The sequence below is a fragment of the Gallus gallus genome, chromosome 8 (genome assembly GCF_016699485.2).
Source record: "Gallus gallus isolate bGalGal1 chromosome 8, bGalGal1.mat.broiler.GRCg7b, whole genome shotgun sequence".
NCBI lineage: Eukaryota > Metazoa > Chordata > Aves > Galliformes > Phasianidae > Gallus > Gallus gallus.
Window position 1 is genome coordinate 16765244 of NC_052539.1, and position 26033 is coordinate 16791276.

Genomic DNA, 26033 nt, shown 5'->3' on the forward strand with positions numbered 1-26033 from the left:
TACTCTGGCGCTATTGGCTGCTGTGTGTTTGACTTTTTCTTTGAAATCAGTGGAGGTCTTAGGTACTATATTGTCTTTTTCTCCTTCAGTTTTTCCCATTTGCAAGTCCAATGGATAATTTTCTGGGGAGTCCTCAGGACTCTCCATATTCATCAGACTCTGAAGTCCAAGTGTGGAAAAGGGCCAAGCTTTGAGCAAAATGAGAACACAGAATTCAGTATTTTCTACAGAATAAGGTCTGCTAGGAAATTTAATGCAACATAAGGCTTTCATGGATTTCCAGGTCCTGCCTGAAATTACTGATGTTTACTGTTGTTTAGACTAAACAACAATGTTCAGTTCAGTTGCAAAGTCTGTAGCATGAATCTCATGGGAATATGTTGTCAATTAGCAAATAATAGTGACCATGAATGGGGCTGGACAATAGGGGCTTTGCTGCTGTTGCCTCTGACCTCTTGGTGACTTCTGGGATTCACCTGCAGGACTTCAGAGGTTGTGAAAGACGTTGTAGTCCTCAGTAAAACAATTGGGGAACAGTGTTTTGCAGATATTTCCTTCCTTTGACAGTTCAATTTTTGTTCGTCAGAATATGGTTGAAATTGGTACTATTAAATGCAATCAACATTTCCTCTAAATGTTCCACAGCATTTTAGTTCATTGTTTTTAGACATATCATTCTGTTCTTTGTGCATTTTCCCCAGTCACCCAAAATATGTGTGTGCGGATGTTCACAGAATGTTCATTTTAATTTTGAAAGCTCCTGTTCTCCCAATAAACTCATTTAAAACTTGTTTTCTGAGAGTTGTTTATAACATATAAAGCAGAAGAAAAGATGTTTTTAAATAGTCTCTGTGACAAACTACAATTAAGTAACAATTCCAACACTAGTTAGCTGAAAGTCTATATTGCATAAAATAATGAAAAATCATGAATTTAGGAGAGCATTGATATTTGCATAAATATGTGGAACATAGCAAATGAATTCTTTGTTAAGAACTTCTTCCTCTGCTCTAATTAATATTGATATTGACTGACTGCGTTGTAATTCGAATTGCTACAAATCTAACAGTTGATTACATGGAACAGGAGATGGAGGGCTCATTTTTCTGAAAGCATAATTGTGTTGTAACTGTCATTGATTTTTCTGTATAAGAATCTCACATCTGTTATTTTCAGGTTATGCTCTTATTTCCTAGGTAGTATTTAATTCCAAACTCAGAAACTTAAATTGCTAAGTAACTTGGTAGAAAATCTAGCTTGTGTTCTTGACTGTACGTAAATTAAAGAAGTCCCTTAACTTGTACTGTCTGTAGTGTATGTCTAATCATTACAAATTATATAGCCCGAAATAGTGAGATTAGAGAGCCTCCCTCCTTTTGTGGCACTGATTTGTTTATAGTGGATATGTTGGCCCAGCAGAGAAACTCCTATTTCAATGGGATTGCAGGAGGTAAAAGGGCAGTAGATGTCCATCTGCAATGGAGAATATTCTGGAAAATTCTAAGCTGGGATTGACAGAGCTTTCTTAGTTCTGGAAACTGGTTAGTACGATCTCCAAGTTTAAGCTAGCATGGGATGAGTGGGGTTTTCATTTGCCTGCTTTTTCTCCAAAGAAACCATTATGGACAGAATTCAATGCAAATTGTTTGTACCGCTAGTTCCTGATTCACAAGCAGACAGAAGTTGAAAGAAAGAAGAGGGTAAATTTATGGTACTCTGTTCTATATCAAAAGTAAGGTTTGATTAATTCACATTTCACTATGAAATAATGTACACTACAACTGATTTTAGCAAGACCTCAGTCCTTATGGTGTTTTCACCATGATTTATTGCATGTGAGCATAACTTGAAACAAATTTCCTCAGATTTTTTCTTTCCGTGTCTTGCATAAGATGAGGTTGTGAAATCAGGATTCCTGCTTGTACTTGGCTGATACTTGATAGATCCTGGTTACTTCACTATGGCCACTTGCTTTTAATTCAGCATAATTAATGAAGGGGAAATCTAGCCATAGCGAAGAGACCTGAAAATAATAATAATAATAATGACAACAACAACAACACAAGGAAATAGCTTATGAGCATTATATAGTCATCAGATTAGGAGATGAATGCTGGTCCAGAGAAGAGCACAGCAGGTGAAGGAACAGAAGGTGTGTGAGCTGTTAATGTGATTTCTTGCGCAACTTGACTTTGAAGGAAGTACATAATTTATGTGCAACTACGAGAAAAGCTGTGAAATGCCTCTGCTGGAAGGAATGGGAAACCAGGATTTTTTCATTTCTGGTATTTTTTATGCTTTAGAAAATGGCAGGTCACATTCCAGTGGGAGCACTCTGGTTTCTGCTACCAGATCTATAACCCCCCCAAAAATTTTATGGCCATGTGAAAGAACGTTGAAATTTCCCTTTGTTCTCTCAGTCCAAACTTATATCCTGTGACATGATCCTGTACACTGCTGTGGGGGGAGACAAATATGGAAGGCATTTTGCAAGGGAAAAAGAGTTCACTTCTTTCTTTGTACAGTGATTCTGTCATTCGACTATCCTCCATCCAAGTATGATCCTAACATTTTATGAAATATTTTTCTTACAATCCTTACTACTTTGGCTATGTGTATTTACATCCTGCACTAATGTCTGCCCAATGGAATTTGATGAAGCTCCCAACTTTTGTTATAGGAATGACAGAGCATGGAGGTGAGGCCTTGTGTATGACACTCTTCATATCATTCCTTTCTTCAGTGGTCTGCACGTTTGGTTATTGAATGTTTTGCAATGTGTTAACTTTATGGTCTCTGCGTGATTAAAGTGCTGGCAAAGTAGAAGTGTCCTTGGATGTAGGAAAAAGAGCAAATGACAAATTTTCTAATTGTGAAGAAAATTCAATTTCAGGAAGTGTTGGGTGGTTTTAGAGAAAATCCAGGTTAGTGCCTTTGGCGTGCTTTGCTTTTACAAAGGCACCCTGAAAAAAAGGAGAAATTCTCTAAACAAAGTAATTACTTGGCGTGTATTTTTAGCAAGGGCTGTCTCTTTATTTGCTGAGAGGGCATAATGGGGACTTGATAATTTGAAGGCAGTACAAGAATATAAGTAAAACTTTATTAGTTCTGTAGAAAAAGTATGATTGCAGATATTGTACAAAATAATTTATCCAGTAAATTATCATTTTACTTTTTAAGAAATGACTGGTTGACAGGAAAGTCTTCTGTATAAAAAAAAAATACGTATTTATATTCAACAAATGAAATTTAATGTAGTGTTATTTCCTGATAACTATTAATCCGTTGTTTTTGTACTTGCTAGGTTTGCACTGCATCCTGTGGGATATTAGAATGAGCTGCCAAGAAGCTAGAAGACAGGTCTTTCTAGACAAAATATCTAGACCATGGAGCATATGGCAGCCTCCAAGGAAGACAACATGTCTCAGTCTGCTGGAGAACTCTTCCCTTGCAGGCGACTTCTTTGGGAGATGAAGGGAGATGCCAGGTAAGAGGTGGTATGGCTGCCCTGGGGAACTTGTTTCAGCACCACAATTTTGGTGCGTATATGGGAAAAGAAGTTTTATTTTTAAGTTAGCTGTATTGGATTCACATGGTCAAATACTTGTGAAACACGTTGAATGATGTTGAAAGTAGATTTAGAGAATGCAATGGCAACCTTGAAATATGTTCCACAGAAGTTATTCTGTATGGGATGAATGTTGTGAAGGAAGAAAGGAAGGCTGCAGTGCAAGAAAACAGCATATCCTATCTTCTCTTCCAGTTAGCTGCATTAATTCTCAAGCATCACTCATTTTCAGCAGCTGGTAAGCTACTCTTATATACATAATTTTGAAAGAGCTTTAGAAACTTTCAAGGTGAAGGGTGTTAAGAATGAAAGAAGATTATTGCTACTATTATTGTCTCCCTATGTTCTTTGTTTGGAATTATCTTCTGGAGTTTTTTATTTCTTTTCACAGTAATTTTCAGTCTCAAACAAACCCTTACTTTCTCAGCTTAGGACTGAAGGCTCTTCTAGTTTGAGAAATGCTTACAGACTCGCTGTGAGAATTATGGTACCACTGGAATGTGCTATCATTAATGGAGAAAGTCAATAAACTAGGGACTACTTAATATCCCTAGTGAATTCTACTATCATTTATGTGAGATGTAATTAATTCATCATTGAAAATCTGTGCAGTGGAACAAGTAAAATTTACACCATGCTTTCCATAGGATAAGGGAATCTCAACTTCACACAAGGTTTTGTTTTGGTGCTTCTGAGAATCAAAATATACTCTTGAGTTTATTAAGCATTCTTCATATAGTGAAACTAACCTTTATAGCAACAAGAATAAATAGTTTTTTTGTGTACGGATATGTTTAGATATAGCTATTGCCATTCTTACTAGAATATCCAAAAGAACTTGATAAACAAATGGATGTATTTACATGCTACGTTCTGATGTAGACCTACTCTTCAGCTGAGACATGTCATTGCTCTAGAAATGGACAAACATACCAACTAACTGACAGACAGGATGGAGTAAGAATACCTATAGGCCTGGCTTGTGCTCTTACATATCACTCATTTGTCCTGTGGCTGTCTTCCCGATTGAATCATAGAAGCACTGAATCTTTGTGGTTGGAAAAGAACTTCAATATCATCAAATTCAACCATCCGTGTTTAAGTCCACTCTAAACCAAGTCCCTGTGTGCCATATCCATGTATTACTTAAATATCTCCAGGTATGGTGATATACTGCCCTGTTATGCAGTGATAACAGATAGAAAGGCTTCACATCCTGATTTTACCTTCAGAATGAAAACATAATTTTCAGTCGCCCTGTATAGAAAGATTTCTCTGCCTTTATGGGTGGCTGAGCAGCTAGCAACAATTACCTGTTCAAGGAAAGGGGCAGTATTCTGTGTGTGGGAGAGTGGGATTATAGAATCATTGTAGAACTGTTTGAGTTGGAAGGGACCATTAAAGATCCTCTAGTCCAACTCCCCTGCAATGAAAAGTGGCATTTATAGCTAGATCAGATTGTTTAGGGCCCTGTCCAGCCTGACCGTGAATGTCTCAAGGGATGGGGCATCCACCACATCTGGGCAAGCTGTCTCAGTGCTTCACTACCCTTATTGTAAAAAACTTCTTTCCTTATATCCAATCTAAGTTTCCCTTCTTTTAATTTGAAACCATTTCCCCTTGTCTTATAACAGTAGATCTTGCTGAAGAGTCTGTCTCCTTCCTTATAGCCTTCCTTTAGATACTGAAGGGCCTCTATCAGTTCTCCCTGGAGGCTTCTCTTCTCTAGGCTGAACAGCCCCAGCACTCAGCCTGTTCTTGTAGGGAAGATGTTCCATTCTTTGGATCATTTTTGTGGTCCTCTCCTGGATGTGATCCAGCAGGTCCACATCTCTCTTGTACTGATGACTCCACATCTGGACATAGTACTCCAGGTGAGGTCTCACCAGTGCATGTCCAGCCTACCATCCACCAGTACTCCCAAGTCCTTTTCAGAGGGTTGTGCTCTATCCTTACATTCCCCAGCTTGTACTGATGGTGGGGTTGCCACAGCCCACGTGCAAGACCCTGTGTTTGGAGTTGTTGAACCTCATGAGATTCACTTGGGCCTCCTGCTTGAGCCTGTCTAGGTCTCTGGATTGCAACCTGTCCCTCAGGCATGTTGACCACAGCTTGGTGTCATCTGCAGACTTGTTGAGGGTGCACTCAATCCCACTGTTGATATTATTGGTTAAAATACTAAAGAGCAGTGGTCCCAGTATGGGCTCCTGAGGGACACCACTTTTCACTGATCTCTGTCTAGACATTGAGCCATTGACAAAGGATGCAGAGGATTGTTTCTATCACAGCAGTGAAAGCTGGTATCAGGGTGAGTAAAGAGGGTATCTGTATCTGTATGCACAGAAGCATGTCTGCCTTCCATTAAATGATAATATGCATTAGAATTATATTATTCTAATATTAATTAGAAATTTTTCTTCAGATGCTGATATTGTAGAAATAGCGGCTTGTTATTCTTTTAATTTTCTTTTTCTTCAAGATTTCTCTCTAAACACGATAAGTTATTCACATGAAAAAAGAGTGGTAATACCTATAGTACTAAAGTTTCTAAGGTTTCCTCCCTGAGAGGGAAGCAGGCAGTACTCAGTCACCATGAATTCATCCAGGTAGTAGCTTCTTGACTGTTTAGTACTTGTGTGTCCAAACCAGTCACAGTACTGCTATCTCTTCTCCAGTCTAGTTTTCAGATTTAAAGGGGAAACTGCTTATTGTAGGTTTTGTTAGATAGGAATTAGACAAGGATACAACTCTGTAGGAAATCAGTTTTGTGTATAGTAGATGAAAATAGAGTTCATCCCATGGTCTCTCCCTTCCAGATCTTGGCATTTTAATTAAAATAAGTTATGACATTCACAATATAGTAACAATGAAAGGCAGAAAGAGAATGAAAAGAAGAAACAAAACCAGGGAAAATAATACAGACAAAGGAAGAAAAGTGAGGAAAGGAGGAGGAATGTAATACCACGAAGAAAATATGCTTTATAAAGTCCAATTAAAAAAAAAATCTGAAACTTTTCAGTCAAAAACGTGGATATAAATACTTGTTTCAGTAATGTCATAATTACATAGTTGAGGTGGAGCAAAAAGGAACTTTTTGCATCTGTTTCAATTTATCTTCTGCACTGGATACAGCAGAGAAATCCCTTCAAAGGATCACTTTATTTCATAGACAGCACATATGTATTCTGTTGCTCCAGACTGTATCAATAACTCTGTACTTCAATAAAAATACGTCTTTGGAGAATTGCTCAGTCCCCTCCATCTCCTTCCTCAGAGGGCTTTATTTCCTCCTTAACTCTCCTCCTATTTTACTTGGCAGTTTATGGACTGCTAGAAAGATGCTGTTTCCTTCTTGTTGTAGTCGTTCTGATTGAAAATTCACAGAAAAAAATGTAGGCGAGGAGAGTCATCTGCTCGAATACTAGCCTACTTGCCAGGCCAGACAATATTGCTATAGTCAAGAACAATGGAAGTTTTGATACTGAAATTCACAGGAGGAAAACTGAACCTTTTGCTAAACCTTAGATATCCACTCTGGGAGCTGAAGTTTACAATAGCATGCTGTACCAAACAGCAGTCTGGCATATAGTTTTCTTCAAGCCATTCCTAAGGTAGATGCATCAGCTTAGGTCCTCTATTTATGTAAGACTTCAGATTTTTTCTGGAAGTCCACATGTTAATTTCTACGAGCCAAATAAGCCTCAGTAGCTGAAATCAAGGTTGTTATACATAGGGCATTACAGTAAGACTGAATGATTCTAGAGCTGATATCTTTACCTACTTAGTCCTATGGTAAATAACTGCCCTTAAATACCTTTCCACCTCTTTTAAAAAGTACAGAGGAAAAGAAGGAAAGACTATTAAAACTACGTTAAACCTGTTTCAGGCACAGGTGCTAGACAGATTAGGATCGTGCACTTAATGAAGATAGGTAAGTTTAATTCAGAACAGCTGTTCCTGATGGGTATCAGCTTGAAGCTCACAACTTATATTTCAAGTCTGAAGAGGGCCTTGTGTTGTCTTCTAAGTACATCACTAAGAAGGTACAGCTTCCTTGTGCAAAATTTTGTGTTGCTTATATCCTTCACTTATTGTAGTAATGGCATCACTGCTGCTTGAAATGTAGGTAGCAAATAAAATTTTTTTTTTTTTTTTACTATTTCTCCTTCAGTAGAAGACAGTCTTTTAAATGGTGTTTAGAATGAAGTAACTTATCATTTTTTAAAGAAAAACATGAATTTAATTGAGAATCAGGCAATTCTGATTTTGCTGCTTGTGTTTGTGTCCAATCCTCTTTCCTTGAAGACAAGAAAGTACAAGTAGACAAATATGTTAATGGAGAAACCATGCAAATAGAATTTAGGAAATGTATTTTCCAGTTTTTAAACATAACCTTACCAGTGGAAATGAGCAGCAGTTCACATGATCTCGTCTGCTGGAAATGACAAGCTATGCCAGCGTGGAGCTTAGCTGCAATAATGAAGAAGAGCAATCAGTGTGAGATAAGAATCTTTGTTGTCTGAGCCAGATTCCCTTTTTAATAGAAGCCAGTGATGAAGAATAGAACAGCAGTGAGGACTGGAGAAGAGAGGAAGGATGTAGGAAGCTAGGCTTAGACTGGTGAAGTTGGCTGTGCTTGCTCTCCTTTCTGCCTCAATTAGAAACATCTCGTGGGGCAGCTCAATATTATTACTGTGGATCTCGGGTTGTCAGAAGGGGATAGATGGATAGACTGCAGAAAGCTGTGGAGGAGCTGAGGCTAAATGAAAGAGAAATATACCTTTCAAATATATTTGGTGGAAAATGATATGATAGTATATGTGTGGAAGATTATTTCTAACAAATGGAGCAGTGAAATGGAGAACCTTGGATATGGGTAGCTGTGACATATGAGCTGATATGGAGATGCTGTGTCCCTAAATACCACGTAGGGAGAAAGTGGGGAAACTATGATAGCTACATGAAACCCCAGAGAGTCTTGGAATTTGATGTCTGTGCAGTTGCTGGTGATCCAGTCTTCTGAAGTACGGGAGATGGAACTGACTGCAGTCAGTAAGGATTATGTTACACATAAAATTCAACAGAAGCGTTTATGTTTAAATATTGGTGAAATTAGGTGGAACAGATCAATAATGCTGAAGCTGCACTGTGAAGCACAGATGCATTGTCTTGTGCTGATCTATTCCATGTTTCTGTAAACTTAAAGTTGAGGAAATGTGTATTTTAATAAAACAGCTAAAATTAATCATTATTTTTGTGCCTCCCTAATAATTTTTAAATGAATGCCACTTCTAAATCACTTGTTATTGTCACCTTCGTGTCAGATACCTTGATTTCTTAGTTTAATTCAGATTGACACTAGTTCCTGCAGGCTCTCATATTTTTCATCCCAGCTCACAGAAAAGCTAGACAATGGGAAATCTTTTTAACTACTTAGTTAAATGTAGGTACATGGTGTTAAAGCATTTATATTTGTGATGCAGCAAGAGATCTTTACTATTTTAGGAACAATTGTCCACCTTTTAAGAAATATTTAGGAATAATTCTTCATGGGGGTCTTTTTTGAAGACATATATGTAACTATATTTTGGGGTATTCTTATCTGCCATCCTGTTTTAGCTCCAGTGTTTATATTGGCTTTCAGAGCTGTGGATTGCAGAGTACATCGATAGCTGACACTTAAAGAGAATGAGTTCTTATAACTGCATTATAGTGGTTACTGAGTAAAACAGCTATCCAGAATATTTTATTTTTTATTCTTTTCATCCAAAATCCTCGGTCTTTTGAGAAATATTTTTCAGCATGCCTAAGCTTCCATTTCTTTTTGGGAAGGTCATGTGTTAGAGACCAGTAATCTTTGTACTGAGAGACGTGGTAAAACTGGTGAGCTTTCTCCCCCTGTAGCTGAAGAGTCAAAAAGATCTGTTTTGTGAAGTGACACTTTTGCCTAAAACTGTCGAGATATTGAAGTTTTTCTGTCGTGCAATTGCCAACACCAAAGATACTCATACAGATGTGGTATAATAGAAGATCCAGAAATTTACTGGGTGAGAGATTACTTTGTAACAGGTCAAATGAAGAGAGTAATTTTTCTTCTTGGTGACACTGTTACGAGGCATGGGAATTTTCTGCTAATGTGACAAGGAAGCTAACGAGAAAAATAAAACAGTGATGTAGGAATAATTTCAGGATTAATTTAGGAACAAATTGCAGGGGAGGAAAAAAAAAAACAACACCTTTCTCTTTGCACAGCTTTTTCTGAGGCCTGTAAGTTCTTGTTTCACCTCTGGTATCATACAGAATCTTTCGCATGTGGAAAACAAAGGCCGAAGTTCAAGCTGTTTCAAAAAGAGATTTTAAATCCTTGCAGACTTAAAAATAAAATTCTACAACAGTTATGAAAATTTATGGAAGTGCATTATTTAAATAAAGAAGAAACCACCACAACAACAAACCCTTAATTTTCAGAAACCCTGGAAGGACAGAATCTGCATAGGCTTACTTAGCTCTGTCCAGGCAGTCTTCTGTTCAAACACTCTACTTGCTATGTGAGCAGTGCATGCACAGCTGCTTGAAAAGTGGGCCTAAGTGTTAGGTACTGTGTGAATGTTCTAACAGGATGTGACTTCTTTCCATCCAGGAGGGCTGTATGAACTGGCATAGTGACAATCTTCTTTTTGTTAGATACTATGGTCTCCTGAGCACTTCTCTTTTGTGTGCCTCTGCACTCCAGGAAGGGTAGGATCCTAATAGACATCAGTGAGGTGTCTCATGCTACACAATTACAGGAACAACTCTTTATTTAAAAGTTCAGCACCTTTTGAGAAATAACTCTACCTTAAAACAGGGAGGATTTTAGTTTGCGAGTCATCACCACACTTTTGAATGAAGCAAATACTGAAAATCAAGATAATATGATAGAAAAAGTGAACATCGATAAATGACAAAATATCATTCAATCACAAACAGGAAAAGCAAATGGCCCTCTGAAATGAAGTCCCCAAATGGGTCCTCCTGTAATACTAAAGGCAGATTATGGTTTCTAAATTAATGTGAAATGGATTACATGTAAATATGTCTGGCTTTGGATATTACAGTAGCATAAACAATACTTGGGAAAAAGAACAAATGGACAGCATCACAAGGATGGAATTTCTTTTTTTTTTTAATGAGAAATATTTTGTATTTCAATGTATTTGGTGACTGCGTTGGTGATTGTGTTATATCAGCAACCATTTTTTCTCAAAGAGGGTAGTGGGCTGGTGGGACAGTCTTTTTTCCTCATTTACTTGTAAGCACTGGTAAGCCTGTATCTTCTACAGCCTTTCAGGTTCTGGTAAGTTACGCAGACCATGCCTTAAAGGAAAGAAAAGATAAAGCTGCCAATATTTATCTTGCTTGATTTAGCAGTTATAACTCATAAATACCTGACTTGGCCTGGAGTGAGCCATCCAAGAAGTGGTTACTGTCCATCAGTTTGTTCTGCTGAGCAAGGCAAGCAGGCTGTAGTGGTGGGATGCATTGCCAGGATGTCTTGTGGGGTTGTTACAATCCTGCAAGCATTAGCATGGCAACATGTCAGCAGCCTGCAGGTCAGTGGATGGTGCTTTCTCTTCTGTCCTGCTAATTCCATGCAACACAGTGTGTTTCTCCTCAGTCTCTGCATCTGTCCCACTCTGAAGAAAGTCTATCCCTGCTCCAGTGCTGACAGCTCCTTCTAAAAGCTGCTGCAAGATTGTTTGGCCTGCCTAAATAATCTGTCTCTTGATGACGTGTGACCCCTTGATAGAAGCAATAGCTTCATTCTTCACCCTGTCCCTGATGACCTGTGACTGCTCTGCTGATTCATCACAATATATTATATGAGACAGTTGTTTCTATGTTTAAGATAGTAATTAGCTTTTTTTTTTTTTTCTGTAAATCTGATTGATTTCTGTTTCAGATTCACTGTGCAGCCAAAACATTCCTTATGTGGTCTCCTGTACTGCAGGAGAACTTATATTTATTTAAGAAAGGATGGTGAGAAAGATGAATTGGACGAGGTGTTTATGAGGCACACAAGTCTAAAAAATGCAGTGTTTTACATTGTTTTAAATACTGTTTGATTTACTACTTTATTTACAACATAACAGTTGAAAAACAACTTGACCCAGCAACCCTGGGATTGTTTTTCATATAGCTGTGATCAGTGCCTTTTGCATATCTGGAGACTGTCTGGCTGTGAAGAGTGTTTCTCATTGTGAAGTTCATAACCAGAAGATAGCTGTGCAGAGAAAGCAGTCTGGTGACACGGGGACCTGAAAGAAGGCAGAGAGTTGTGTGAAAGGTGAAAAGGAAGGAGGGGCCAAAGGTGATATTTTCTTAGCATTTATAATAAAAGTCCTCAGAATTCTCAACTAGGGGGTTATCTGGTTATGTCAGCTACATGCTTATCCATTCTATAATGTACTGATTTACCAGGAGTAAGATTTTAGTTATGTTTTTCGTATGCTATCAGCCAAATACAAGGATGCATTCACCTGAAGTATTGTGCTGCTGACTGTCTAATCAAAAAGATTTCACATTAACCAGTTAAACTAGCTCTGACAAACCTCCTAAGTCTTAGACTTCAGACTATATTATGTAATTTGATGATGAGTTGTGGGAAGGTAACTGGGGACTGGAAGGGAAGCCTTTGAACTCGGCAACTGACTAACACTGCTTGCTGTGTGATGTAACTGGACAGAACTATTTAATACCTTCAAAACACATGTAATGGGTATGCGGCTTCTCACTGCTCCAGAAGGCTAATTAAGTGCTTGGGTGTCAGCCAGCCTTGCCATGCTGCTTCCATGCTCAGGATGAGGCAGAAAGGGAAAAATCCACCTAGAAGGACTAGAGTTCCAGCTAGGGTTAGTAGCATTTGCCACAACAGATTTTCAGGCTAAGCAACATGAGTCATCTTAGATGGGTATGGAGCAAAGCTGGGAATCTAGTTCTAGCTTCTGGCATCTCATGTGCATGAGCCGTCAAATTAGGAGCTATCTCCTGCCTCCTTTTTTTTTTTCTGCAAGAAGTGACAAGAGGTAGTTTGAAGGCTTGTGACCTTGTCAGCCTGCAGGCAATGAGGAGACCTGGAAACTGGCTTGTGACCACTTGCTGGCAGGCAGTCCTATCTGTCTATATCAAGGTGTTTAGCTATGGTTCTGGATATAAGGGAGAAAAGGGATAGGTAGAATTGTGCTTTATGTGGCGAGTACAGTGATGGATGGAGTTGGGACCTGAAAAAATTATCATTGTGATGGAAAATGATGGATGAGCAAACTGTCTTTGGGAATGACTGGATTAGGTTGCATGCTCTAGGGAGGCTGGCCTCCTTAGAATGATTTTTTTATTTCTTATCAGTAAAGTTTAGAATTGCTGACATTTAGAGATCTGAAGGCAGGCACAACCAAACTCCGTTACTCTTATTTTACCAGATTTGGGGCTTGGTGATTTTTATTTTTTTTTTCTGTAAAGAAAAAGGAAAGAAAAAAAGGTGATATTGGCTCATCATGAAGATCTTCTCTTAAAGGATTTATCTGGTACACATTATCTTGAGAATTAATAATAACTAAACTTCCACTGGAACTTTGTTCCTTTCTTAGAGGGAGGGAGGGGAATGGGGAGAAAGCCATGTTGACACTCCTGCAGGCAAATGGAGAGGATGAAGCGGAAAATATTTGGCTGTGAAAATTGTTGCAAAGCACGCCATGGCACTCCTATCATGCATGCAGATTTGCCGTTGATTTATGTAGTGAAGGTGATGACACTTGCTCTTTGAAAGGAAATCAGATATTTTTCAGTCTGGTAAAAGAATAAGGAAAGCCAGCAAAAAAGGCAGGAATACCAGTAGTTGTTAATGCTATATTTTAGATGATATTTAAATCTTTTTTTTTCTTACTCTGCTCACAGTGCTGGAGACAGGAGTTAAGCCATCTGGTTGGTACTGTTGTTTTTATCATTTTCTAGCTTAGGTGGAGTTAGTGTGCTGCAGTGTAAAGCATGTAGACTGGCTGAGCTTTGGCTAGGGTTGCTAATTTTTGTTCAAAAATCTCACCAGTTTTCTGCAAGACAGGATTTTTCAGTGGGTATTTCTATCGTGTCAATCTTATCCCACCTCTTAGCTACCGGAACTGGATTTGGGTGAGCTTTGCTTATGGTACAAGTTCAATATATTTATTTTCTATTTCATGGTCTGCAGTAAACTGTTTCCCTTGCCTTGTCACTCAAATTGGGTAAAAATGAGTTCATAAGAAAAAAAAAAGCTTCCAGCATTTGCTTTTCAAAGATGTGGAAACTATTGATTGTGATGATAGTAGTACAAAATTAATCATTAAATAAACAAACTTAGTGAATGCTTTACTGCCTTCATGCTAGTAATGCTGGTATACTTTTGGCATGTGAACTCGCACATTAGTTGAATCTGCTGTTAAATCCGGGCTATTTCTGTTTGAGAATGGCAAGTCTTGTCAATCAGTTCTGTTCTCTGAAATGTAAAAAAAAAAAAAAAAAAAAACAAACCTGTCCCAGCTGTAAGCTCACAACCCCTAGCCAAATATCCAAATAATTTTTGGTTCCTCAAGGGCAGGCAGGAGAATAGAAAGAGACATTCCTATTAACAAAATGCTTCTGCGTGACCACAATCTGACTTCTACATTTGCCAAACGTTTCCTTTGCAACAAAATCTCATTTTTGGTAACATTTCTGTTCACTTAACTGTGCAGATCAGTATCTCAGCTCTCTTGTTTTGTGTAATAAAACTTAGCACATGTAGCAGCTACTTAATAGGAGCAGGGGGAAGAGAATAACTTCTGTTCACAAAAATTCTCTTTAACAAAAAGAGGAATTTAGTGTTCAGTTTTACAAATATGGTGACAATTATAAATAATCATGAAACTTATTTGAAATGCTTACTGAGTAGTAGACGTCTTCATATTCATTGCCTTTATTGTGCTGTCTAGTCCATGAATCAAAGTAGACTTTCAGTGTTGTCTTTTCTGCCTGGTTCATTATCTACAGATTGTAGCATATCAAGAGAATGTGCTTACTTTCATGTAAAGTATAAAGAAATCAAACTCCAAGCTGTTTCCATTTTGTTGATTTAAAAATGTGGCCCAATTCTTAATTTTTCCTCTATTTTCCTATCATCTTTTATAACATTTAATAAAGATTTCTGATAAACAGCATTCCTAGTGATATTGCCAGAAACAGCTCATGAAAACTGTTATCAAATTCTTCATTGGAATTACTTTAGGAGAATTGTAAGAAATACACTTATGCAAGGACCAGCTTTTGAGGATATTTCTTGGACTATTTGGGTGTCTGGAAATGACCTTTTTTTTTTATTTCTTGCACAGAGGTTGTGGTGATGTAGTAGTCAACAAAAGAGTTAATCCTTATCTGCAAATAGAAGCATATGCTCCCTTTAATAGAGATAAAAGTGTATGTTGGCAGTGCCTACTGCATTTGCTGGGTCTACTGTGGCAGAAATCTCAAAGAATCCAGCAAGTTAGCGAGCCATGAACCCCCATCTCCCTCCTCTCTCTACGCTCATACTGTCAATCCTTAATCAAGCTGTGCTTCTTCAAGTGTTTTCCCATTTGATATTCTAGGACTTTCTCCCCACTTTATATCAAGCTAACTGGTCTGTGGTTTCCTGTTATGTCTTCAGGCACTTTTAAAATAACTTTGTTATGTTAGCCACTTTCCAGTCCCCAGGGGTCTCTTCTAAACTAAATGAACTTGTGAATGTGTCTGTTAATTCCTTAGTTTCTAACCTTACTTCCTTAACACATTTGGCTATTTGTTGGGCCGTGGTTTTTGAGAAGGTCTAACAATTTTAATAACTTCCCTAACAGTGCGAGGGGGAAAAAAGTCTTCCTCCTTCAGAAGCAAACTTTTGAACTCTTCACAGGAGAGACAAACACAGCACATGCTTCACTTTCATTCTATTTATACATCATGATATTAAAAAGGATTTGCACTCCCATACCATTTGTCCTTTCCCTCTGCATCGTAAATCTGTTGTGTGCAAGGAAGAAGAGGCTGAGGTAGGATAGCTTAACACATTTCATCGGTCCTTTTGTTGTTAAATGCTGTTTATCTCACTGTACATGAGAAATGCTGCTCAGGAGTTGTTGATAGCACCTCAGTCACCAGTTCTGTCCCTGATCAGGCCCCTGGCCACCTGGTGGCCCTGCCTCAGAGCGCACCAGCTTGGCTGTGGTGTGGCTGCCCCAGCCCCTCTCAGTGATCCATTGGGAAAAGGCCAGGAACTGTGTGGAAGGTGGTGTTGAGGGGTGCTCTGTGGGGTGGCCTGTCTAATCAACTGATGCAGATTTTTATCCTTAAACTGTCCATATTTTTTTTATTTTTTTTTTTATTTAAGCTCTTGAATATCCTTTCTTGGATTTTCTGCTGTCACTATTTAGATGTACTCCTTATGAACAACATTTTCTTCATCTTATTTGTCAGAATTATAGTGTAAAAAGTTAGTTGTGTATGAGTATACTGGCATAAGACCCACTGTCACAGGTTCTTGCAATAAACAGCTGGGTCATTTTGGGATTAAAATGTGGGGGAAGCAACATTTTGAGAAAAGCATAACTGATGAGAAGGAGTAAATACAATCCGTCAGTAATTCAGGGGAAATCTGTTTTACTGAGTTCTACTTAGATGCGAGGCAAAATATATGTTCTCATGTGGTCAAGATATTCTTAACTGTGGTTTGTTTTCTATGAGCTATTTCTCATACCCATTGCAAGCTGTTAATTTCCAAGTATCCTTATTTTTGCTGATACTCATGTGATTATACTTTTCTAATATAACAACATTAATTCTTTCAAGAGCATGTCAAACATCTTAACTCAAAAGAAATGAGGGAATAAAACTACATCTTCTTATTCAATTTGAAGAAGATTCTGTGTAAAATGGAAAGAAGAAACAAATAGCAGAAAGATGAGGAAATAATAAAATAGTATCTAAAGAGAATTCATCCCCAGTAAATACCAATATGGATTTCACCTTCAAAGTATGCAAACAATATGTTTGGATGAATAAGAATTTTGAAAAGCAGAAACTTTCCTGCAATACTGGGGAAAATAAAAACATGGTGTGATAATGAGCAAAAGGTCTTGTGTAATTATTCAGTGAAGCACCAGGAACAGACACGATCCTTTGAGTTTCAGTCAGGTACCTAAAAACGATCCATCACAGAAGGAGTTAGTCATTCCTGACTGTGTTAGTCATTCCTGACTGTGGTGCAGCTACGCCTAGAGAAGTGGTTAGGTTATAAGAAACGCAGTGTATGAAAAATACTGAAAAATTAGAAGTGACATATGCCCTTCATGTCATACATTTGCATATAAGAGGTGGCTACTGACTATGTCTAAGAACTGAAGCTGCTTAGAATTGTTATCCGGGACCTGAGAAATCTTATGTTTTAAGTTGTAAAATAATAATAAAATTCTTTGACCTAAGCAGGGCTGAACCTAAACCTAAACAGGGCTGAGGATAACACAGATCTTCATTTTTTTTTTTTTTTTTTCTATTAAAAGGTGCCTGAAGTGCCTTATTTCCTGCAGGCCACCCAACTCTGGAGTGGTACCTTTTCTTGGACCTTGGGTTGCAGCCCAAAGCCCTGTGCTTCTGCTCTGTGCTCAGTGTGTGTCAGGTCCTCCTACAACACCTGAAGTAGCTTTTTGCTGTGATGGCAGGATGCTTGGCACCTCTTGCCTTCACTCTATTGTTAGATGTCCTACACTGTCACCCTGCTGTCTCTGCTTCACAGCCAGTAGCTCTTGGGCCTCCACAGCTCTGGCAGCAAGCCCAGCATGGGCTCCAGCTGGGTTAAGTTTTACAATTTTGCTGTCTGCATTACATGATAGTCCTTTGAGCTGGGATATGGCCCCTAAGCTGCCAAGTAAAAAGCCCTGACATTCCCATTTAAGCACACTTTACAGGGTTTCAGGCAAAGGGAGGCTGAGGTCTGGCTGCTATAAATTACAAGATAAGAGTTTCTAGTAACTTCACATGTATCACCGCAACCCAGAAGAACACAATTTATCACTTTACCTAAACAAGTTGGGAAATTGACCTTTAACATTGAAAGGAAGGGACACTTAAAAAAATAAGCCAGTTACATTGTTTCAGATCAGTGAAGAATTTACCTTCTTTTAGTACTCACAACTGCATTATTTCTTTATTTCCTGCACTTTAATTCCTTGATCTACCATCTTAGGATTTCATCATTCTATCCTGACCAAAACTGAGGTGTTCAGGCCTGGAGATGCTGCCTGTAACAGTCAGGTGTCCATCTGAACCACAGGCTAGAGGTCTTGGACCAGTTCATGAGATGAGGATCTTTGCTAGAGATGAAAAGTAGCATACCAGCTGGAGAACATGTTATTTGATAGTTTTTGTTGGTTGTTTTTCTTCTGCTCATCTTTTTCACTTGATGAATTTGTTAATCTTTGCCAGCTCACCCAGAAAGCAGTCAAACAACAAACAAATAAATAAATAATTTAAAATAAGGTTTTCTCGGGGTAAAGAGTTAGAAGAGAGAAAGGCAGACAATTCATCCAAGCAGCAAATAAAAGATGTAAATTAGTATCTACCCAATTTCAAGTTAAAATATGAACACTTAAAATACTATTTGACAGAGTAGATAAGAAGGATAGAGGAAAAAATAAGTGAGGTTGGTAAGTAGGGAAACTTGCCACTTGAGAATGCCAGTCGTTTTCAATAGAAATCTTGCATGTTTGATTTCTGTCCAAATATAGTGCAGTTCTGGAGGTGTGGACGAGACTGATATATCCAGGGTGAACAAGTGATAAAGAAGGAGAGATGGTTTGTGTGTGGAGAGCAGGAGAACAAGTGAAGAGTGGAATAAGTGTAGCTATGTGAAGGAGAACATAATTTGGGCTTTCTGGATATGTTAAACTGAGTTTTAAAGTATCCATGAAGTGTAGATGAAGCTGTGAATCATTACTAGAACAGCTGAAAAAAGTCAGTGGTTATTCCCTGCAATGTACAGCTCCTCAACTCAGGTGCTGCATTGCATGAATGATCCTAGTTCCCTTACTGTGAAGTCAGCTAATTCAGCTTACATCATGGGCTTTAGTTAAGACTCTGATGTTTTATTTGTCATATTGTAAGAATTGGTTGGGTTTCAGAATCTCCTTTCAATTGTCTAGATGGTATGAAGTTGTGTACTTAAGTCTTTCAGAGGACTGAGCCATTTGAGCAACAGTGCCTTCTATTAATTCATTTTAGCATTGAAAGACTGGTAGCATAGCTTTAATGTTGCTCAAGAATATAAAGAACTAAAGGTTTTTCAGTAACAAGGTGTTGTTTCTGACTTAGGAAAAATATTGTATCAGGGATGAGTACAAATGAAAGCAGACTAAAATTACAAGCTATCTTGTAACTCAAATGCACTTGATTTCACTGATCTTGGAAATTGTAGATTGTTTTAAATTACTTGATCTGCACAAATATTTCCTATATTCTTCTGATAAAATTTTACTACTTATATACTGTTAAGTGTGAGGGTTTTTTAGCCATGTGTCTTTCAAACTTCGTTCTTATCACAAAACTGTAGATGTTTACCCATGTTATTAATTTTATTTGGTTTAATTCCTTAAACAAGCTCCAGAATAGCTTTTGAAACCTGTTGACTCTGTCCTAGCTCCAGGAAAATGAATACTTCCTTTGTAATTCCACTGTCCTTCAAATCTGAGAAGTAACTGAAACCTCTCCTGGGCAATTGACTGCCCTTTTTACATACCTCCCTTATCTACATAAGCATTTCCTGATTTTCTTTCTTCTCCATCTCTTGAGGTCAATAACAGTTTTCTATGATCTCTCTATTTTAAAACTGTCTGTTTCCATCATCCCTCCCTTCCAAAATTGTGAGTAGAATTAATGAATATTTTCTTTACTGTTCATTTTTCAATCCTTTCACTGCTTTCCATTTTTTTTCCTTGTACCTTGTTATCCCACTCATACAACCACTATTTTTTTTCTGTTGGAGTTGGACAGATGTTACTTTTCACTTGTGTAACTTGTAAGAGAAATTCCTTTCACTTTTTTACTATATCTATCATTGCTATTTTTGTCATTTTTTGCCTTTGAATGTTAAAGAGAATTAATGGAAAGAAATGAGGGGGCCTTCACAAAAACAATCAGGTTAATTTGTTCTCCACAGGCATTTCTAAAGGATTGAGATTTATGATCTTCCACACCAAATATGGGCAAATTCCACGACTTTGAATTTTTAATTTTGAATTGCACAACTACTTATGATCAAGCTATAGATGACAGTGGTCTGACAACAGCAATGAATAACAGTTACCACACTGTGCTGTATGTGAAGAATTTCTGAACTGACAGAGATAAATATTTTGTCAAAAATAAATTTATGAGTTACTAGATCAGTCAATACTTTGTTTAGGGTTTGTCATTCTTCTGGAAGCTATAATTGCTTTAAGTTCAGCTGGCTCACGTGGCTCTGAGCAGAGGGCTTTTCTGTGCTTGCACACAACCCCATCTGCAGCTCCCACCAATGAAACTGAGTTCCCACTTCCTGCTTTCCTCTCTGCTTGCTTTTCTACGTGGCTGCAACTTGGGATGCCAAGGGGGTACAGGAGAACACAAAATCTCATGGCCAGTCTCCATTTTCCCCCACTCCTAACAGCGGCAGCATTCCAGCGGTGTTGCTGGCCAGCTCCATGCTGCAGAGGCAGTCCCACATGGAGTGCTGAGGATGGAGAATTCGTGGGATCCTCCAGTGTTTCTGTGCTGCTCCTGCCAGTCATGTGCTTTTGGGGCATCATTCAGGCAGCTAATACACTGGATTAAAATAGACTAGAGTTAGCTTGTTCTGTAACAAGCTGTAATTATTTGTATGTCATGTTAATGGATGAAACAATGAAGTACTTTCCCTCTCTCAGAATTGTTGTTTGAAGACTAAAGTAAGAAAACTTACATTTGTAAGTAGATGTTATGAGTCTCATGTACTTCCTCCTAGAATAAAACGGGCAAGACATATGGATATATTGATATTTATCAAAAACATCAAAACATTTAGTGGTTAGTTATGGATTTAAGTAAAACAATTAGAAAGGTATTAAATGTTCTGAACTTCTTATGTGTATTGAGCTTTAAGGCAACACAGTTGATAGCTTTTCCAGTAGCATGTTGGACTAGAAGATGAGCTGGGATGAGGACAGTACTTGGAATTGTGGTCTGATTTTTGTCAACATTCACAGCTGTGCTATGTGGCTATAAATGCAGACAGATCTGAACATGTGCTTCGCACCTGTCTTATTCAGGTGTGAATAACTGCAAAAGATGTGACGAACTGAGAATCAGGCTCCAAGAACTTGTGTGCAGACATTTGTCACATACCTAGTACAGACTGCATTACCATCTGAAGAATCTGCAACCCCCCCGGCATTCTCTAAGGCTAAGCAACTACATAATTAGTTCTACTAGTTCTTGTGTTTATAGAGATCATCTTTATTGGAAACAACTCTTGTGATCATCTGTGAACATCTATGATTTAGTTGCCTGTTCAGTTAACAGTAGGAATACTGAATTATAGGCATCAGGAACTTTATTTGCAACATTTTTATGCAGGTAGGAAATAATAATGTATGTGAGGAGAACCAGAAGTAATCCACTTGTCAGTCATGAGCTTTGAATTTGTTCTTGTGCATATATGCAGTTTTTGTGTATGTTTGGTTTTGTTCTTGTTTTATGCCCAATTCTTTGAAAACCTGTTGGGAGTATTGATGGTGGGAGGCAATGTATTTTTAAGATTTGCTCCAATTTGTGTTGGACAGACTTTTCATTTTTGTTAGAGATTGTAGAAAGTTGCCTGGTTGAGAAAGATCCAAAATAAAACAGTAGCTTGACCACACAGTGCTGAGACTGCCTGCTTCAGGGCAAGCAGGGAAGAGAAGAGGTTAAACATACATTCAAACTCCAAGTGATACTTAATAGCTTTCATGCTAAAAGCTGCAAGATTGATTCTGTAATTTTTTATTTGTATTTTGCAAGATATATCCTTATTTCACTGTAATGAAACTGAGAGTTGTTTCACTATAAACTGCTTAAATTTGCAGACTCCACATTTTATTGTAAAGTGAGCTATTCTGCTGCCATTCAGTTTTGCATCAAACATGGAATAACTAGTGGAAAATGTTGTGAATATAAGGCTGAAGCTCTGATTTATTCAGTCATTAACAAAAAAACCCCCATGTCATTTCAATGATAATAGAATGAAAATCCAACTGGTGTTTTCTTTCTCAAATTTGTTTTCCACAGAGATTGCTGCTCTTAGGCAAACACCTATTTAAACCTTTGAAATGTATAATCTTAACTTCGTACTGCTCTAGTAGCCTAGATTTGTTAATGTTTCATCCCTCCTTGCAACGGTATTACCGAAACTTAGATGGTAATATTAAAAGCATTTGTGGAGCAAGCACTAAGAAAATATCTTGATGGGAAAGATATTACAGGTATGAAATAAGGTTTAGGATTTTTTATTATTATCGCCAAAGCTTTTCTTTGCTGCTGCTTTTTAGCCTGTTAATAAAAGTACTAGATATAAATCTTACGAGATTCAGCTGTAGGTGGTTAGAAATACTGCAATGTGTTGGTTCTACATGCAATTAAGAAAAAAGGAAAGCAAACGTTCAAGCTGCAGCCATGGATTAGTTAACCTTGAGAAAGAGCTCTGATTATTGAAGGCAAAAACAATCAACACTTTGAGCTTAGTGTAATAATGACCGCTGATTAACCTATGAAATATAACTAGTTCAAGAACTGTTACGCTTGTAAATAGTCTAAATAGGATTGACCTGAATGCGGTGTGACATATGAAGTCTCATTTTTATTATTATTCTTCTGTTCTGTTTCCCATACAACAAGCCTGCAATATGTATCTTTTTTTGTGTGTGTTTTTCCCATAGAGCTTTTATACATTTAATTAGGCTATGTCCTAGCAGTGGCTCTTAAACAGTGTTAGAAGAGATGGAGAAAATCTTCCTTGTGGATTGGAAAGCAAATGTGCAAGCACTTTTCTAGGACAGGAGTGTGAAATTTTGCTCTGATGTCACTTGCAAGAAGCAAGGCAGATGGGCCTCTGTGCAAATGGCTTCTCACTTCCATGCCTGGGTGGAGCCTGCTGCCCCTGTCCTGCTGTGTGCTGCTGCAGGGGATCCTGCCACCAGCCAGGCTATTTGCTCCAGGGGAACTAGACTGTTGAAAACTCAATTTTGTATATGCTGAGATCTTTCAGTTAATGTGTTCTATGCTGTACTCTTGCTTTATTAGCTTTGTCACAGTTCATTACTATGTACCACATTTCTTAGCAAGGAGGACCCCAGCCTCTTCCCTATGCACAATGTACAGCCGGCCAGCTTGGTACCTTGTTACATCTGGCTTCAGGTGTTGCAGAGCTGATGGCACTGGGCTATGTGGAAGCTGGTGGGCATTGAGAAACTTCCCAGAACTGGTAAAATCTCAGTCTACAGCCCCTCTGAGCCAGGGCCCACAGGCACACACCTTCAGAAGGCTACACTGAAGGGAGTGTTGTGTGGTTTATTTATTTATTTTTGTTTGTTTGGTTGGTTTTTTTTTTGAGAGAGGTAACATTTGTGAAACTTGAGGCAGGGAAGAGGACATTCAGCATTACAAACCACCACTGAGATTTTAGACTGTGCAAGCTCTTTAGGATGGAATGACTACAGCTATCTACTATCAGCTAAATCCCACCTGCTCCCCCCCTCCAACTTCCCATAGGCAGGCTCAGCTACGCATTTATTTATTTATTTTTGTAGCTGCATTTGTACTGTATATTATTATGAAAGCCCCATATTTTGAATAAATCTCTGCCTAAAATAACACTAGAATTTTGATTTATTTTTCTGTGATTTTCTTTCAAGTGCTGTAAATCATATTTTGGTGTTCATTTACCTTTGCATTCTTCTTTGAGCCACTGGCACTGAAACTGATGGATGGGAATCAAATGAAGTGTGCTAAGTGTTTCTGCTGTAGGCTTTCATCTCCCTACATTCTGTGGTATGATTTATCCTGGTAATACATCATCTGCCTCTTTTTCTTTTGGTTATTTTATTTAGTGTTGTCACAAATGATATTGTTTGACCATCTACCCTGAGCACTAAGCAGTTGTAAATTAATGAAATAAACGGAATCTATGGAACTCATCTGTTCCAAATTTGATTAGAGATGCCGGTGTTGTACCAAGCCATTTACTACCGATGAACCTCATTTATTAAGGACACAATTTTGCAGTCTTAGCTAACTACAGTAAATTTTTATGCATAGTATTTGCAATGATTTTAATAAAAGTTAAAAGTGGCTTTTTATATCTCAATCACGACAGGTGTTTCATGTTTCTAAAATGGGTGTTTTTAGCTATGTTGCTAACTGGTTTTTTTTTCTGAGTCACCAGAATATATCTTTGGAAGTACCTCTCCACATGGCTCCCAAAAATGGGGCTCCTTATGAGTAGGTAGAACTGACTTACTAACTAGAATTCAGTGTCCCACATCATGGGGTTGGAGATTCACTTTTTATTTACTACTACCTTTTGTGTGTAAAGCTTTTACTTTTTCTTCTCTTGTTGTGGCATTTGAGTGATATCATGTGATGATAATATATTAAAGTGCATGCTTGAGCCAAACCCCAAAATGCAAGTATTTGGGATACTGAGGCTTACAGAGTCAGTAAGGAAACAGCAAAAGCTGTCATTTATCTAGAATGTAGTTTGTGTATTAAAAAAAACCACACAAAAACACCCACCATGCTGCTGAACTCAGATAAAGAAAGTGAATAGGGCAGTATGGTATTTTAATGGTACATAAAACATCTGATACGTATTGAGACTTATGTCCTGGCAGTAAGAGCTGAACAAAGGTTAAAAGTGACTCAGAGAAATTCTGAAATGTGTATGCTGGCAAGTGGCTGAGTTAGATATAAAATGCCTAAATGGTCTGGACTAGCAATCACATTGAACAAAAAAGCAGAAAGGTTAGTTGAAGGAATATATTGCAGAAACAGACAGGGAAAAGTAGGGAAAAATTGAGGAAACAATAATAGTTGAGAAGAGGAAAACAGTATTGAGGCAGATAGTAGTTTAAGACAGGTAAATAGAATGTTCCTTGGAAATGTGGATGACAAACAGAAGAATTAAGAGCATCTAAAGCAAACTTGGTTTGGGTTTGTTTTCTTTTTTGTAGTATTCATTGGCAAAGGATGGTGATGAAAATCTGGTGTTCTGTATCAGTGATTCATAAGCCCACCTCATGATCAGCTGTAATGATGATCTGCTAGAGTAATGATAATTCACGAAGAGGATCGTTGTGTAAAGGAAAAATGAAAACACAGTGGTCTATCTGAACAAATATATCATCAGTGTCTAAAACTATTCAGGTTTCTTTTTCTTTTCTTGTATTTTTATTTTTCTTGAGTCATTTTTCTCCTGTTATATTCTTCTGCATTTCCTCTAGGCTGGTAGTTTGGATATGTTCTCCAAAAACACTGTCTTATTGTAGTTGTAATGTTATTTTCTCCTGTCTAAATGTGTGTTAAATGAACTGGGGAGAACATGTAGGTTGTAAATAGCACATGCAAATAAAACTGCGTTCAGCACAGTTGCCTAATGGAATATTAAGAGGAATTATATGTGGAACTCATTTTAATAATGTTTTATAATTTAAAAAAAGAAAAAAGCATGAAAATTTATGAATTGCAAAAAGCTATAATTTTTGCTTCCTAAAGAAATTTTGCTTCCTAAAAAAATATAAATGAGGTTTTCTTTATTTCTTTCCTTCAACTAACTTAATGTTACATTCTTGAATTCAAAGGCAAAAATAAAACTGTTTTTCTCATAGCTGTGTAAGACTGAAGTTATCCAAAGAAAACTGAGTTTTCGGGTTTTACATTTCACCAGAAAATACTTGGGAATAAGAAGTAGCTAAAACTTTCTGTGAATGAGGTAACAAGCAGAATTGGAAGTGCTTGCTCTTTGACAGCATTAACCACTTCGTTATATGGATGATGTATGTGGTGTTTTTTTTGTTTGTTTGTTTGTTTTAAACTGTATTTTTCATCAGTGTATTAACATATAAGAATTAAACTACACATAAAGAACAATCTCTTGAAAAATTTGTAATCCTACTGATGATGAATCATAACTTGATGAAGGATTGCTGTTCAGCAGAGTTCCTACTCGATAATATACTTGGCACAGTATGTATGCATGTGGTTTGTGTGTACATGCATCTGCATACCCAGACTGGAGCTTGTATGTACTTGTATATTTAGATATAGATAGTGTTTGTATAATCTATTCTGAAGTATCAGAAAATATTTCAACTGGAATAGTGGAATCTGTGGCTCTGATCTCTGTACT